The sequence below is a fragment of the Strigops habroptila genome, chromosome 7, assembly GCF_004027225.2.
Source record: "Strigops habroptila isolate Jane chromosome 7, bStrHab1.2.pri, whole genome shotgun sequence".
Classification (NCBI taxonomy): Eukaryota; Metazoa; Chordata; class Aves; order Psittaciformes; family Psittacidae; genus Strigops; species Strigops habroptila.
In genome coordinates this window covers 67,151,457-67,166,611 of record NC_044283.2, presented here as the reverse complement: position 1 = coordinate 67,166,611, position 15,155 = coordinate 67,151,457, and positions in this window count along the sequence as shown.

Genomic DNA, 15,155 nt, shown 5'->3' with positions numbered 1-15,155 from the left:
TATCCAGCATCAGTTCAGTGGTGTGTGTCAATGCTCACGAGGTGCAAATGTCAACCTGGTGAAGAAGTTTGTGAGGAGGTTGTGGTCACCTGCAATTATCTGCAATCGGGACAGCAGACTCCAGGGCATTTACTTCCTGGGCGGATTTCTGCTGTGAGGAATTTGAGGCCAAGTCTTGTATTTTTTTGTTAGACTTCTGATTGGACATATTTTGTAGAGTATTCTGTATTCCCAGCTGTCTGGACCATCTAGGACTTAAAAAATTATGACTGAAATTAGTAAGACTTAGTAGATTAATGGTCTTCTCCTCTGAAAAAAGTTCAGGGATCAAAATATTAAATTAGTGTTTTGGAGACTGCCAAAAGAAAGGTATCAGCCTCAGAATGAGAAAGCCTTCCTACGTGGAAATTTAAAAAAGAAAAGCATAAAAATGCAAGATAATTAAAGGTAATATATACTCTGAACTTCAAAATGCAAAAGTACATATGGTAGTTAGTATGTCTTTCATTTATGCTCCAGCCTCTTCAAATTGCCTTATTCTGGTATACCGACCTCATCTACGTTAATCCATCCTGCAAGTTCTGTTAGAAGTTAGCAAAGGTGCTTTTTCGCTGTGTATCTCCAGATTGCCAGGTTGAGGTAACAGACAAAAGGAATGTAAATCACCTTAAAAGCTACACCAATCATTCAAGAAATGTGTCCTGGCTTATCTTCTATTTCTTAAGCAGCAAACACGATTGCCAATGCAGCAGAAGCCCCTGTGCTCATCCAGAGGGCCTCGAGCAGAGAACGCCCAAATGATGTGTTGTATGAGACTGGATGGTGTAGTCATAAACAGAGACAGAGATCTTACCTCCAGCCTTAAGAACTTTCCAGAAGTAAACAGAAATGCCCAGAATTTTGACTGGTAATTTTACTTTCAGTTACAACTCGAACGCCAAACATAGATAGACCCACATTCTGCATCTGTAATCCTGTAGTCACACCCTTGGTTGAATGACGTTGTTGTAGATTTACACTGTGTAACTATAAGTGTAATTTTCTCAGCAGATGCAGAAGATTACAATTATTTTTTCTCACTTTATCTTTTCAAAATAAAATAGAACGAATTTAAATAAAAAACCCTTACACACAAGAGCTAACATGAGATATGTATAGATGCAATTTTAAAGTATATATGAACAATGATGAGAAAGATGTTTAAGTTCTGATAGTTGGAAACTATGAATCCCAGTTTGGATAAATTCACCCTGTAAATAAATTTGAGATTTTCTCACAGTGGCAGGAATTAAATGTTGGTCTGAACTCAGTTGGCTGGTAAGTTTAAAGTCTAGAGATTGTTCTTACCAGTGGTGCTGGAAGTCTTTCAAAAGCTGTGGTTTTAATGTAAGAATCAGCTGACAAAAACATATAGCATTTGTTCACAGAAAGGCAAATCTGTGTATGTGTTATCTTGGGTTGGAATGTTGTGGGTGTTTCAAGTGCTGATGAATTAATTTTTGTAGATACTGTTCTGCTTACAGAGGAAATAACATTTTCTGAGGGAAGGCATACACTTTTTACCTTTGACATGTTGCCGCAGACATTTTGATCTACCAAGTACCCAAACAGCACTTGTTGGGAATTTTGTGTCTAAATCCATCAGGTAGGAGTAACTGGCTCAGCAGCTGTGGGAATAAGCATTTTGTAGTGTTGTGCAGTAAGATTTTTTCCCAATCACATATTTTGTATAGGTTTTGTATAGATGTATACATCTATTCCCAGTATATATACACAATAACAGAGTAACTTGTATATCAATATTTATTTTGAAAGTGAAAATCAGAGGAGAGTCAGTCTATGGTGTTGATCCATGCCTTTTGTTTACGTTGATTATTGTTGCTACTAGAAACAAACTTCAGCGTTAGCTGGGTTTCCAGACAAAGCTTCATTTGTTGCTTTCCTGTGAGTTACTAGCAAAGCAGTGTCTGAGTGGAATTTGAGCAGCGTGTGGACTTGCTAGATAGTTTACCCGATGCTGGGTTTTTTTATGGTCATCTACCTCTTTCCTTTTCTTCTTCTGGGAGATGATGTTTCAATATCCAGCAAATGGCTATTCTAAGACCATAAGACCTAAAATGCCATTGTTGGCAATGGCCTAATGCCATTTTAAGTGCTGTTTTCAGAAGTGTTTGTGGACAGAGGCAACGGACAAACTGCCTATTCAGTGGTTAGGCAGGTGCTGCTGTCTAGGATAAGGTCTAAAATGCTGGCCTTATCCCAGTTATTTTGATATAGTTGTACAACAGATGAGGCTGGTCCTCTATTTATTTTGTAATTGTTTCCCTGGAGACAATCAGCGTGAGCTGGCTAAATCCTCAAGAACACATGCTAACAAATAAATAAATATTTTCATAGTTAATGGGGCTGACTGGTGTTGGCCTGGCTGCACACCTGCCCTTGCCCTGAAGCAGTGAGTTCTTACAGACTGCAAATGTTTGTTGTGGGCGCTCTTCAAGTGAGATTGTATGCTGTCAATAATTCATAATGCTGTGGCTGTGATTATTTACTGAGAATCCCAATGCACCGAGTAGGGGTTATTACAACATGGTTGGTATTACACAGACAACAATAAATTTTAAATTGAGAGATTGTTTTAGGATAAGTACTGCAAAGTTTGTTGTTGTTCATATATGCCAGGCAGCTGACACTACTGTACTAGCATTAGAAGTATTATTGTGTTGCAATAGAAATAAAATAGTGGTTTCTAATTTAGTTCTCTTTTAGTCCATAACACACACTTATTTATGCAAACAAATGCCAAGAGATGATGCGACTCTGATTCTCCTTCCATGTGTACCTTTGTAAATCAGGCATCCAGCAAAGAAAGCACAGGTACCATGATGTGGAGCTAGTACACGTAGGAGGCAGGCAGGCAGGCAAACAGGGACTAAACATGTTTGTAATGTTGCAGGTAGCTCAATGTCACCCAAAATGGAAGCTAGATGTATTTTTTGTGAAAGCAGTATGAGATAGGTAGTTTGTGAGTGGGAATCATCTTAGCTAATACAAGTTAGTTTTAACTGATATTTAAATCACAGTGTTGCTAACTGTTCACTTCCATTTTGAAATCAAAAAGCAAGTGGTTATAGTGTTGATTTTGAGGAATTAGAAAAAGGTTCTTCTAATTCAATTCCTAAACTTTCCAAAGTTTGTGAAACTGGGCAAGTCTTGTGTGTATACTTGTCAGTCTTTGCTTCCTTTGCATGCTTCCATCTTTTGCGTTTAATAATTTGGGGATTAAATAAATCAACCTGTAGTTTAGGTGCTGTGCCACCTTCGTTTCCTGCCCTTTAGAAGCTAAGAGCCTCAACCAGGGTTTACATTGAACATATCTCCATTTTGCTTAAGCCTGTGGCTTTACATGTGGTAAAAAACATACTTCTGGAAAATACAAAATGTTATAGTGAAAAGGTTTCTATTAGGTTGTCTTTTCACGGGACTATGCACACATTTACACATACAAAAGCTAAGCTTCATGTAGAGGATTTATACTGAAAATATTTATATTTTCAGGGATTAAGGCACAACACCTGACTTTAGTGCCAACAGCCTGCATGCCCTGGGGTATTTTTATAATCAACTGCTGGGGGACAGACAACACACCACAACTATACAGATCTGAGCTTAACCTCAAGCATTTGAAATCACTACTAGGAAAAAGGCCCATATTCTTTTTTCACTGTCTATAAAGAGTAAAAAGGGGATGTCATCTTCATAAGTAACCCTCGTGTGTGCTACTGTTCCACACATGCAGGATGGAGGTACTGCATCTCTATCGCAAATTGAAACACAGTGAAGACTGTTCAGTGTTTTGCCTGTGACAAAGTGAACAACAAGTGATGCCCATAATATAAATTTTAACTGTATCGTTATGAAAGCAAGGAAGACTATTTTTACTGGTATCTTTGACAGTTTTGTTTGTACTGAATACTGTGCCTTAGGACATGATTACAGATTTCCATTCCACTCCAGTTTTATGAATTAAAGCAGACTAGAAACAAAACAAACAGAAAACTTCATAGACTGATAAAGCAAGTCTGTAGAGCTGTAAATCACTGAGGACAGGATGGTAACTCTTTAAACTTACTGTACACCATCTATTGTATTTACATTTGAAGTGATTTGTTTTAAGTTCCCACGTCTTTTCTATAATGCACATTTATCACAATGTAGAAGAAAAAGCAATCAAGCTTTATTTCATAGCATTTGGTAGAAACATATTAATTTATATTGAAAGCAGAGATTCTATTCCATCTAGAATGGCTGCCTATTCATTAAATGTATATCACTAGGCAGACACCTCAAACAACTTTATTCTTCAATTAGAAGTGAATCAATTTTTTTCTTACAACATGATAGCAGGCAAAAGGATTCTATGATGGAGCACTTGTTGGGGTGGGAATCCAGAGCTACTGCAAATCGTGTTAACGTTGTAGATAGAAAACTGTTTCTAGTACACCTTTTACAGTACCTTCAATATATAAATCAATCAGTGAATAATGAGGCATAATACATTATATATTTGGTTTATATTTCCTAATGGAGCACGTGCATTAAAATCTTTGTGGCTGTCATGTCATTTAACTATACACACAATAAGAAATCATATATACAATGCAGTATTTTTCGTAGTAGAGGTTTAGCTGCTAGCAACATCTTTGGAATTTGTTTTTTCAGGTTCTTATTGTAATATATTTCAATTTCATTATTTTGGTTGTTATTGTGATTTTAAACAACTTGAATTCTGCAAATGTTGAAAATATATTTAAATCTTTTTCCTTGCATTTTATCTTTTGTCTCCGGTGATGTGCTACTTCTCTGTCAATAGTGAAAGCTGTAATTTTCTAATTAGCTTGTTATTACAGGGCTGTTCTGAAAGGAAGTTCAGGGAATATTTGTAAGACTTAAAAAAGAAAAAAATCCAACAGCTCTTGCTAAGTGCATATCCTTACTGACTATTCAAAAGATGTCAGTATTAAGATTCATTGTCTGAAAAAATCATTATGCAGGAATTTATCTTCAAGTATGTGAAATTTGGTATTTTTAAATGGTAGGCTTGCTTTCAAATCCAGTGAGTCTAAAATCTTAGCATTTACTGAGGCTTTATGCTTGAACCATTGTAAAACAAAATGCTAAGCTGAAAAAGATTAGGTTTCCTCTGGTTTTTGTGCCGAGCTGTGGAAAGCCCGGATACCTTATTTTTTAACCAGAAAATAATAAATCAGTCAGAATTTACAGTTGGGTCCAGATTTACTCATAAAAGTTCACAGTATAACTTTACCAGATAGTAAAAATCATGGACCTGCTAGAGATATCCATTTTACGACATGTGATCATTTTCCCGCTCCCTCCCAAACTATCATGCACTACCAGCAATAAATCTTCTCTCACTCCTTACTGTAAGACAAAACTATCTTATCACCTTTTCCCTTTATAATATTCCCTCTGTTCCAATAGGCCTAACCAGCTTTTCTCTTAGGTATTTCCCAATTAACATATCTATTTAATCTCGGAGCTAGTGTTCTCTGCTTGCCATTCCTTTGAAAATTGTTCTTTTTTTTTTTTTTCCAGAGCAGGAGAAGAGTGCTTACTGCTCAATGACTAAGCATATGAGCTTGTCTAATAAAACATGTTGTCTTTTTGAGGCACTATCGTGCCTATAACAACCCTGTTAAAAATATTACTTTCTTACCTAGTACTTCAGTACTGCAAAGATTTCAGAGTGAAGTAATGTTTCGTTTAGCTGAGGGTTTCCTAGTGGAAACAGGTTTTGTGATTGAAAACTCGCTGGTAGGATGGAAATTATTACATAGTCTGAGATTAACGGAGAAAAGAAGAGGATATTGTTGAGAAGATGATTTAAACTGGGGTCCAGCCTCTAGATGTAGTTTCCTTTAAACTGATTTGATACTTCCAATACTCGTCTTCATTTCTGGCTGTTAAAATACATTAATCTAAAAATTTAATTCCACTTATGCAGGTAAGGTATTTTATATTGCAGACATTATATTCAGTTAGAGGATCTTGTTAGAGCAAGTAGAAGAATAAGCTTTTTATTTAATTGTGAGAATGAGAAAGTATTTCTTGATACCTCTCTTACAATGGAGCCCATACAATGAAAATTTGGATCATGTCTCATTTCAGATTAATTTTAAGCTTAGAAGCATGGTTAAGTTTAGCCATCTATTACAGCTAATAGTATATAAGAAAACAGTAAGGTTCTGCAAGTTCCTAGAAACCTGTGAGAGAAGGCTGTGATGTGATACTGCCTGGGTAAGGAGGTAGGTGGGTAGACTATGGTTACAATCTATTTCTACTTTCAGAATCTGTATGTTCATCCTCAAGCGATCTTTAAAAAAATCCCCTAAACTTTCAAAGAACTAAGGATAAAGCTGGTTATTTTGATTACGTGCAGCTACATATTATAAGAAAAGAAGGTGGTAGAAAATGAGGAGCTATTGTGACAGAGAAGGGTTACTACTGGAAGCAGACAGTAACGTGATCTGAGAGCTGAGCTGTACAATGTGTGTAGAGAGGGAGTTACCAGCGAAGCTACAGATGAGGCTCTGCAGATTGTACTTAAGTTTTTAAACACAAGATGTTGTTTTATTGTGAAGAGTCCCATTACTGAGTGATAGAGCAATAAAATGGCAGATGAAATTCAAAATTGATAAATGCAAAGCAATATTCTTGTAGAAAAGTGGTTTTAAGTTTATAAACAGTGGTGAGCTGTAAATTATCTATTCCTATCTGAGATGAAATGGCAGTATGTTTGACAGCTCTGTAAACAGCTCAGAAGCAAACAGAATTTTAAGAACATTAGTTCTTAAGTTGAGGAATAGATAGTGAAACATAAATCATCCAATGGTTCCCTTACGCCCATGAGATAACACTTACACATTAGACATCTCTCAAGTGCCTATATTTTAAAAAGTGAGTGTTAAAAGTGTACAGAAAGAATTATAAGGGCTATCGGAATGCAGAGTTGCCTTCCCACAAGGAGACCTTAATTGCATTAAGACTCTTCATCCTGGAAAAAAGAAAGTCAATCATGATAGGGAGTGATATATATTTCTGAAACATGAGCATTAAAAAAAGGACAATAAGGTGATCACAATCCAAATAAATATTTGGAAATACCCTAGTAAATACATCGTATGAATCCTAATGTTTCTCAGTTTCTAAACTTTTTCAAAGTATTTCTCAGTGTTCTGCCCCCCTTCTTTTTAGGATATGAAGTATTATTTATCATGTTTTCTGAATATAAATATATTTTGCTATTAATGCTGTCTGAAGTAAGCTTGGCTTATGAGCCAAGCGTTAACTTCTAGAACAAAGGAACGTAAAGACAATTAGAAAAGAGAATACTGTCGTCCCTGATAGCGCTGACTTTTCATGTGCACTTTGTTCCATCTTTGTGCCGCAACTGTCCATAATATGATTTCAGAAGAGACACAAAACCAAGAGCAGTTTTCTGCTGGTAAAATGAGTAATACTACTTTCAGGATGGGAAACCAGCGAACAGGAGAACAGATCTGAAATAGTTTCATTGACCATCTCTTACCCAATTTTGGCAGATGATTGATTTTCTTTTTTTCTTCTCCTATTTCACTTTAACTTTGACTGACTTTTATTATTTTTTTCTAAAGATTACTGACTTATGTCTTAATACTCCATTTTACTGTAGTCTCAGAAGTCAGAGAAGTCAATGACTACTGGAGGTGTCCAGAGCTGCTTAAAAGTTACTCAGAAAATGGCAAGATTAAATCCGCAGGGAGAAATAAAGATAATTTTTGCCATGAGACATTTTCTAAGCTTCCCTACTTTAGTACATAATTCGATTATGTGTTGAAATTTGTGAACTATGAATGACAAAATAAGTTCTTGTTCAATACTCAAATCTTGTTCAGACACATTTCTTCAAACTGAGCATCTGAATTAGAACAGAAACATCTTTTTCATTAGGTGAAAATGTTACTTAGGAAACACATTTGGTAGCAAATGTTAATAGTCAGGAAGTAGGTCTTAGATTTTGTAGTTACACTGCATTTCCTCATATCAAAAGGTTAGAGAGGTTGCCTGCCAAAACTCCTGGAGTTAGTATTCTTCAGTTGTCCTTTACTTTGATTGACATATGTTGGAAAGTCTATAAATAAATAATTGAGGTTCTTTGCAAGGTTCATTTACTGTTAAGACCAATATATGCCATGTCAGAATGTTTGAGTGGTAGGTTGCTTTCACTCTGAGTTATTCTGGGCTATTTAAATAAATTGATAGGAACTTTCTGCTGCTGTCCTCAAGCTACGCTTCTGTTCAGCATCTCAAAGAATAATAAAAGACAGAAAGGTGTCTTTTGTGCGAAATACTTAGACTATTCTTGAGGCATTATTTATATAGGCTAATCTTTCTAAATCAAAATATTGAAGCATTTAGTGGTGCACTGTAAAATTAGAATCAACTGCTACCTTTGCTTAATGTTTTTAGCTTAAGATGGTTTTGAACACAGAGGTTGCTGTGGAGGCAAAATTTGAGGTGTTCATTCTTTAAGATGCATGAATTGCTTACAAACCCTATTTTTAATTATGCTACTAAGGGTCACACTTAGAAAGTTGTAAACGTGATTTACACAGAAATGAGCAATCATGTTAATTCACTCATTTGAGACTTGTTTAGCAGAAGACAATTTTCAACAAAAAGATGAAACAGGAAGAGTATATACAATGAGGCTAATTGCCATCAGCTTCTTAACCCTTTCAGTGCAATAACTAATGGAAATGCATTACTGCTTTTAGTGAATGTTGTGGAATTTTATGTATCTGGGTTTTGTGGTAGAATGAATTCCAAAGATTAGTCGAGGAGGTCAGTCTTTTTGGTTGACAGGAGCTGGAACCTGTCTTTTCATCTCCTATTATTAGTGGTTTGTGTGTCCCTTTGTGCCATTAATTGTGTGTCATCTCTTTTAAATGTAGAAGTCTACATACCACTTAAAAGATCTATGGATCTAAGTAGAATATGTAAGTATGTATTCAGTGTGTTGTTTTACTTTTTATTTCATTATTTTGCCTTTAATCTTTCAAGCAGTGCCACACAGACATATGCTACATGTATAAAATAACTCTCTTTTTCTCATAAATTTTTTCACAGGAGTCACACATTTTTCAATTGTTCTTAAAATGGTTTGCATCAGTATGTCTATACTCTATCTATTACTGAGGCAAAAGCTGAAATCAGTTTTGGATTAGTAATTACAGGCTGGAGAGGGTCCAGAGAAGGGCCACAAAGATGGTCAAAGGTCTGGGAAGCCTGCTGTGTGGGGAAAGGCTGAGAGAACTGAGTTTGTCCAGCCTATAGGAAAAAAAGCTCAAGGGGGACTTTATCACCATGTTCCAGTATTTAGAGTGGCTGCAAAGAAGTTGGAGACTCCCTTTTTAAGGAGTCACCTAGAAAAGATGAGGAGTAATGGGCACAAGTTAAGCCTGGAGAGATTCTGACTGGACAGAAGAGGAAAATTTTTCACAATGAGAACAATCAGCCATTGGAATAATCTCCACAGGGAAATGGTGGATTCCCCAACATTGGACACCTTTAAGAGTTGACTGGACAGGGCACTGGGACATCTAGTCTAGGTCATGCTTTGCCTAGAAAGGTTGGACCAGATGATCCTTGAGGTCCATTCCGACCTGGTATTCTATGGCCAGTAGGAGGAGAGCAGGAATGTGACTCGAATTCCCACCTCAACCATTATCTGTCTGCCTGGAGAGGACAGGGGAGAGAAAAGGCTCTGAAAACCGCACAGTAATAAGCATGCATTTTGGGGCAACAATGAAAGCAAGTTACAGTTCTCTCTTCTCTTGATGCTGGAGCTTTTATTCACTCGTGTAGAGCTGTAGTTCAATGTACATATATGCCAACGTGTATTTAAATAAGCCATTAATTTCCTGCCTTGTAGAACTTCTTCCCAGGTACAATTTTTACTATCTTTTTATATTGTAAAATTTACACTTCAATTAAGACTGCCAAGAGAAATGCTACAGTGTCTCAGAGATGAAAAAAGAATTATTCATAGGAACAATTTAATTTCTCAGCTAGTAAAGCTGAATAGTAGCCCCTGTCTGCGTATTCTGTCGTTGTTTAAATTCTGCTCCTTTCAGATGAACTCCTCGGTAGCAAGTGGTTTAGAATGTGTCAAAGTTGTTAAAATGCACTTTCACTTGAGTATGAACTTTCCAAGAATAATCACTTTTGGAGAAGGAAAACATGAGAAAGGGAAACCACAAAAGAGTGAAAAATGGCGGTAAATATATCTGTCCCATGGTTTCTTCGTTTATGCCTTCTGTTAGTCAGCTTTATGTTATGGTAGAAAATGATTTGCTGTCATGTAATCTTGTCACCAAAACTTTAATCATGCTCTTAGCTGAGGACAAATCTGAACAGAGCAGAAAACAGGGTAATCCTTATGCAGCCCACGTTCAGCATCTCACATGTAGTCGTTCCTGTTCCTGGAGCACACTTAAAACCAGGCAAGTGGACTTGTGCTCGCCTTCAATTTTTCTTTCTTCTGGGACTCTGTGTATTCCTTTTTATTGTTTTAGGATCAAATAACATAGGATTTGGAAATTATCTGTATTTGTGACATTTTTTTCCAACATTTTAAGACTGTGAGCTACTCTTGTAGAGTACAAAATATTCTTTTCCTAACATCTGCCGTTTTGTTAAGGGCACACTGTTGTCCTGTAACTTGGCATGTTGAGTGAGTTTATCAGAAAACTCTGAACCGTTGTTAACATTCTCCATGAGCAAAAGAGCAGCCTTGATAAGTGTCTGTACTCTGAATTTGCACACCAGCGTTCTTCAGACTGAAAATTCATTTGTCTAGGCTGTGTGTTCCCGATAAACACAGCAAATTCTAACAGTGTAATATGTCAGGAGCAAATATGCTGTAGCTGGAAACAAACAAATGAACAAACAAAAACCATCCAAGCAACTCTCCCCTCCTTCACCCAAAAGCTTGTCTATGACAGGAACAAATGCTTTGAAAAAGGGGAGTCAGTAAGTCTTCTAGCTTTCTCCTCAGAAGTAAATAATAAGAACAGTTAATAAATCTGTGTGTTCAGTGATTGTCTAAAGCTAATTTTAAATTGGTATAAATAATAAGGTTACTATGAAAATCAGAATTCTTTTATGACTCCAGTGTTCTGCTCTGGAGTTGTCTGCTCCTATGGATACATCTAAATGGGGTGAAGAAAAGAACACCATGTGCTCACCAGGAAGGAATAGTGAAACCTATAATTCCTTTTCATCCTTCATACGCTTGTCCTGCTGATCTGGGAAGTCCTTAATGGATATTACAAGTGACTGCCTTCTCCCCAGAGTAGATACATTATCTCATGGTGCTTTCCAATGTTTCTACTTGGGCACTGTAATTCTGTATTGCTTTTGCTTCTTTTTGGGTTTTGACCCAAAGGCAAAGGCACTACATAAAATCTGTGCTCAGCGTCAAGAATCCTGTAAATTTTGTCATAAATTACATCTTTATTAGTGGCATAAACATGAAACCATAATGATTAGTACCTATTCTATCACTTTATTATCTGCTCAAAACTTGGAGTTACATTTGGGGCTATTATTAGAGCTTTATGTAAGACAGTATAAGAAAAAAATATATAATCAAGTGTTAGCTAAAGTGTATACTCTAGTAAGTAGATAAAGTGGCTATTGGAATTTTGGATATACAAGAAAACTTAATGGAATTGTTCTCCTTCCATTAAAGAAATATCAGTTTAGCTCTATATTACATAAGGTCTTCAATTTAAAGAAGAAAACCCCAAGCTCTTAGCACTGTTTTCCTACTCTATATGTGACTAAATAAAACAAAGTGATTGTTAAGAACCTAGTTATTAATACTCAGAAAAAGCTCTGAACACCTGTGTTAATCTCCACAGGTGCTTTAATCGTTATTTTGGGGTGGGCTATGATGAGATGAAAGTGCATGAGTATTGAATTTGATCTGCCCCTGCAGAACCAAGAAATAGTATTACCCATCCCCATTCATTGTAAAAAGAAATGAAAAAAGCTGATTTAGAACTCTCAGATTTGATTTATAGAGGGAAAAAAACATACTGAATATACAGTAGATTAGGGTTTTTTATACCAGGTACTTTATGGCAGAAGTGTGTAAATAAATTAATAAATGCACCATTTTGTCAGTCACTCATTACAAATAAGTGAAAAGTAGAAATGTCAGAGATAGCTGTAAGAATTATTCACTGTAAGTCACTATAGAGGAAGATGATAAAATGTTTTCATACACATACCTCCTATGAAACTCAGAACACATACTCATGCAAACAGATTTTCTCACATTTTAAGAAAGTTATCTTCATTCCACAAACCAGGGAGAGGGGAGAAGTCCCTTAGAAAGCCCAGAAAAGTTCTGATACATCAAAGCTGTTCATTTCTCAGCTCGGTTTTTCAGATAATTTAATGCCTTTGGAAAACACACAGAAGTCTTGACTGACGATGTAGCATTAAACTGCATTTTAAGTGCCAACAGAAGATGTGACAACATCGTTACCTTGAATTAAAGAGCAAGAAGAGCATTCTGTTGGGAACATTATGGTGCCTATAGGAAGCAGATAATTCACAAGTGCTCTTCATGAAATTAGCTTTTTACCTCAGTTCTAGAATAAATGGTAGAATCATCTACAGAATCTGTCCTAAATCAGTAGAAAGCTGCCCCTCTTAAATCTCAATAACTGTCTAGGGTAATCTTCAACAGCTGGGTGCTGTTAGAGTTTGTACTAATGGTTATAATGTGGAATCCTCTAACCAGAGCTTATTGCTACTTATCTAACATGGGCTTGAAATGAGGTGACATAGTAATGAGTTGATACAAATTGCTTTTATAACTTTCATACTGCTTCTAGGCAGAGGCAAACAATCTAAGGAAAGCTATTGTCTGCTTTTTTTGAGCTAATCTTAATGTGTTCCATTTGATTGAATAGAGCTGTTTGTTAAAATATTAGAAGAAAATGTGTCAGTAGTTTCCATTCTCTACCTCCCTTTGCTCACTCTGGTTACCTGTTTCTGGTTACAGAAAATTGCTTACCTGGCTTTACCAAAATAATGGTATTTATTTTGCTGATGACAGCAAAAGAGACTTCTGGTTGATGCATGAGAACTTGCTGTTCTAACTATGAGTAATTTGCAGCTCTGTGTGTTAGCTAATTCCAGTTGATGTGTCTTTACTTATGGCCCATCAGTTCATAAGTAAAGAGTATACCAGAAGACACTTTCTACTTCTGACACAGCAAAGCACTGTCATAAGCACGGTGCTGACTATGTGCTTGATTCCTCCTTCATTTAAATTGGTGGGAAAGAAGATTGGAATGGTGCAGTTGGATGATCTGAAAGCAGATGCTGTACATGACAAACCCTTTAGACTGTCATTTGTGCAGAAAGAATTTGACAGACAAACAAGTTTTACATATGCAAGGAGTTGCTGTGAAAGAAGCACAAGATACTCTTTCAATCTTGCAGACTTGTAGAATTTACTATTTGTGCTAGACTTGAGTGAGTAGTTTTCACAGAATGATTTATTCAGTGTATTTAACTGCTTTCTCTTTATTGAACAGACTGTAGTTTCTCACTATATTATTATTATTTGTTGATTCTTTTTCTCTGAATGTCATTTTAACTTGTATGAATTGATCTCAATATTGTTTCTACTGCTGTTTGGTACTTTTCAGACTGTATGGAATATTTGATCAGATAAAATATGAGAAGAGACTGTATTGAAGATGAGACTGATGGCAAATGCAAGCACCTCCTGTGTGGATCTTCTAACCATCAGGTAATAATTTCACATCTATGATGAATCATTCTTATATAGAATCATGGTCATGCAATCTTTTTACTGTTATACGGGGCCATAGAGTGCCCTTTGATGAGCAATAACATCACTCTACATAAAATGTATCACTGATAGGTAGTAAGAATCTTAAATGATTGAAGACTTCTAAAAACACAGAAAGACTGTTATTTGATTGTTTTTTTTCTTTTTCATAATATAAGCATCTGAAAATAGTGTAGATACTCATCTCCATATTAAGTTATCTTGTTATGAATTATGGACTGACCCAGGAACAAACTTATTGCTAAGTTGGGAAAGGCAGCACTCAAAAGAGGCTGCAGTTTCTGATGTGTTTGATCAGTGTTTAAAGATTTAGCTCAGTCAAGTTTTATCCAAACCATATGGGATTTAATGGTGCTCTGAAGGGTATTGGTGATAGTTCATTTGAGGTTAATTTCCCAGTTTCTTGTGCCTGTGTCTGACATGCACCAGACAGCTTGGGAATAGGCATATATAGGATAGCAGTGAATTGGGCCCCTCTTCGCAGAGCACATGGGGCAACATGAAGGTTCATACAGTTGTAGCCCTTCTCGTGTCACTCTTTTTGGACATATTATAAAAGTGAATCTGCACTAAGTGCCTGAAGTTGCAAAATGTGATTGGGAGGCAGAGCTTTATGGCATGGATGGATGGCAGATTTGGTGGTAGGCCTTGGGCTTTGTCAGCATGTGGTAAAATTAACAATGAAAATGTGTCCTCCAGTGCCCAAGGTGAACTTTCTTCAGTAATTTCAGAGTGCTGGGTGAACACATGCAAATTCCAGATCCTTCTTACCAGGTAATACATTCCAACCTTGAATTCATTGCTGTAGTCACCCAGCTCAGTAACTTCTAGATTTTAACAGTTGGTGATGAGAGCAGGACAAGCATGTTATCAACACAGCTTTACAGTGGTTGGTAATCTATGCTGATTTATGCCAGCTTTACAGTTACAGCTAATCTTAAAACTAGTAAGTAATACTGGGTTCATAGTTCTTTGATGGTGCAGAAGATTGCAACTTAATAATGATAGCTTGAAAAATTAACCATAGTTAATTTTAGTTCAAAGATTTCCCGTTTTATTTTTTAAATCTGGTAGTTAATAGTCTTTTTCCTCTTCAAAGGAGAAGAAAATAAGCAACTCATCTTTTGAGAATAAAATAATGAAACAAGAAAATGGCTCACAGGAAGAGTTTTAAAAATACTTTAATCTGAACTGATAC